Here is a 3,285-nt window from a genome sequence, read left to right on the forward strand (position 1 = left end):
TCACCTTCACACACTTGGCCTGTAAAGTGGATGTGGTTTTCTGTTTCAGAAAGTGTCAAAAACTCAAACTCATCTTTAAACATTAAATGTGTGTTGATGAAAAGAAAAAAATCACTGACCTGTTCTTCAACTTACCTCCTGCTGTCATCACTCTGTTACCTAACATCTATCTATTAGGGCTGAACAGTTGGTCAAAATTTTATCAAAATCACATTTTGACACACACTTTGCCTGCGATTTGAAAACTGCAATAGACCATACTACTATCTTAAATTAAACACTGTGGTGTTGCAGAGGGGTCCTGGCCAACACATCATTCTGTAAACTTCAGAAAACATCTAATAATATTTTGTTGCAAAAATTAACACCCACCTTCCTGTTTTTTTCCCTTCAGCAGGAAGCCGGTGTTTCCCATCAGCTGGAGACCAGGAGCAAGAAGCGAGGAACCGATATTTCCTCATGGCTACACACCACAGTTAAGAATTGGTTACGAGCAAATGTTTCCCTTCAGCTTCATACCTATGTATCCCTGGAACAGCCACCTAGGATTTCAACCATTTCCTTCCTACATCAAACCACTACCACCACCTCCTCCTCAGTACTTCCAACCCACAAAGTTTGAGGGTGTAATCTGTGATGGAGAGTACGGGCAGTTGACATGTTGTGAGTCTCTCACATCTATGTACATACGCCATATTTTCTTTCTCTGTCTCTGTCTCTGATTCACAGCTGCTGGTCTCTGTTTCTCTCTCTGTAGCTCACAGGCAGACAATCAAGATCGAGTCAGCTGTCTATGGGCGTCAGAAAAACAATGTGTGTTTGAGCTTCAAACAGTACGGGAGAAAACAACACACCAGCTGCAGACGGGATGTCACTAAAATCGTGCACAATATGTAAGATGTCATGTTACTGTATTTTACAGGTCTGACGTGCAAAGAGCACTGGTTCTAAAAAGGCTGACCTCCAAATGAACACAGCACACTGTGCAAAAAGAAAAGAGTTAAGATTACTTTCAAGGCAACAAACTGAGTTTTGAGCCCAACTCAAATTCTTAAGTTTTGAATAAGTTCCACCAACTACTGATCTTTTGCTGAAATAGTTTACTTTTATTCTTCAGATAAACCTAAAGCTTTGAATTTTAGAAACTCAGAATGCTGTATAAGAAAATTAAGTAAATTCATTGAAATGATAAATGTTAAAGTTGTTAATAATCAATTAAAGCTACTGAATTTCTCAGGTGCTTAAAAAAAGACAAATCAGGTTCACAGCTCACCGTGACCAATTTTACTTTTTTTTTTGTTTCTACGACTCAAATATTCAGGCTTATCTAAAGAACAAAAGTAAATTATCTCAACTACAGATTATAAATCTGCAAAACTTTTTGAAGTATATTTCAAAACATATGAGTTTGCGTTGGGCTGAAAAGTCAAAGATCTATACCATAAATCTATCATCTTTAGTTGAGAAAACTCAACTACTCAACTTACTTCTTTAGATAAACTTGGATCTTTGAGTCTTAGAAACTTAAAAATAAATAAAAAATGGTCACAGAGAGTTGCAAACCTAATTTGTCCTTAATATTTTCCAATTAAAATGATTTAATTTATGTCCTCCAATGTGTTGTTTTGTCCATGACTCAAAGTTATGCAGTTTACTGTTAGAGAGGAGTAATGAAACCAGAAAATATTCACATTTAAGAAGCTGAGATCAAAGAATTGGGCTTTTTTTAATTTTCTGAATGAACATTTGGAGCGGAAAATGCTGCCATCCCTGTGTTTGGACCTGGTTTTCAAACATTTCCTGTCACCATTATACCCATTATCGATCAATCTGTTGATTGACAATGATCAAAGGTTGAAAAACAGGTCCAGAATAACAGCCTCTATCCTCCCCCTCAGGTGTAAAGATAAGACAGTGTGTTACATCCATGTAACAAACAGCATGATGGGAGGAGACCCCTGTCCACACACCCACAAATACCTGTCCATCACTGCCCAGTGCGTCTAACAGGTGAGATGAATACCATCATCACATACACACCTGCCTCTTTCTGTAAAACAGCTGAGAACTGATGACTAATTCATCACATTTTTTTCTCCTGTTCGCTCAGAACCAGTGACCTCAATGATCTGAGTGGATTGATCCAGAACAGAGAGGACGGAAACATCAACATCAAAACTGTCTTACTTCACCACCAATGAAAAAGTTCAGTTTAATGTGAATTATAACGCCAAGTAGGCTCATCTTAACAAGCTGACAGCGTTTCTGCTGCTGTGGATGGAGTTCCAACTGTAGAATCTAATGAAGCAGAAGAAATAAAATAATTTTAAATCAATATTTTGTGTCTGACTATTTTCTTTAGTAAGTAGTTGTGTAATATGCAGGATAATGTACAGTGAGCAGGTCATTATTAAGAAATAAACCACGGCAGGCCGATGCCACGGATGTATTTTGGGAGCACTGGCTACAGGGTTGGAGACAGACGGGTCTCTGTTCAGTCCTAAGAGAGCAGCTCAGTGACACATGTAGCCAGGAACTTTACGGTCATGTTGTGGTCCTCAAGACTGGTCTCAAGGCCCCTTTTTGAAGGTCTCAGTCTCATCTTGGTCTCAGGCAGAGGACTCTGGGTTTTATTTTAGGACCGGTCAAGACCACAACCGCAGGGATTTCACTGACTCACCCATGCGTCATTTAGGCCTGTTCAGGATTTCCCTTTTTGTATTAAAGGCCTACATTGATCCCCAACCAGACCTCAGCGTCAGGGATATTTTTCAAGTGACAAGATTGAAACTCAGCATTCATTCCATCTGATTTAGATAAAACCTCCTGCACATTTATTTAATTAAATTATTTTTTCTTTATTTTGAAATTTTAAAAGATTTCCTTTATTAGCAAATTGCTACATTAAACTGTCAAAAATAAAAAATATCCATTGAAAATAAGATTATTAATTATTAATGAGGGAGAAATCTGAGCTTTTCTGCTAAGTCATCATGAGAAGGCTAACAGGCTAACTGGCTCAAAAATAATGTTTGTTAACTTTTAAGCTAATGTTAGCTGACAAACAATACTTTTTACTTTTATTTAATCAAGCAATTAAGAACATTAATCATTAAGAACAAATTCTTATTTACAATGGCAGCCTATCATATAATATAAATAGAACTTCTGATTAACTTTTTAGCTAATGTTAGTTAGACAACAATATAAAGTTTAAACTTTATATTGTTGTCTAACTTTTTGTTACCCTTCAGCTAATGTTAGCTGGCAAACAAAACTAGCGTT

The 3,285-nt window shown here is 37.0% G+C and overlaps 1 long non-coding RNA gene across 1 annotated transcript; it reads left to right on the plus strand.

The window, feature by feature from the left end:
* Window positions 1-377: 377 nt before the first annotated feature.
* On the plus strand, window positions 378-2,030 carry LOC146319627 (uncharacterized). Its single transcript, XR_014771554.1, has 3 exons — window positions 378-663; window positions 758-893; window positions 1,899-2,030. It is a non-coding gene; the product is annotated as an uncharacterized LOC146319627 (long non-coding RNA).
* The last annotated feature ends 1,255 nt before the right edge of the window (window positions 2,031-3,285 follow it).

The sequence above is a fragment of the Lutjanus erythropterus genome, chromosome 11, assembly GCF_056507025.1.
Source record: "Lutjanus erythropterus isolate fLutEry1 chromosome 11, fLutEry1.hap2, whole genome shotgun sequence".
NCBI classification, from domain to species: domain Eukaryota; kingdom Metazoa; phylum Chordata; class Actinopteri; order Lutjaniformes; family Lutjanidae; genus Lutjanus; species Lutjanus erythropterus.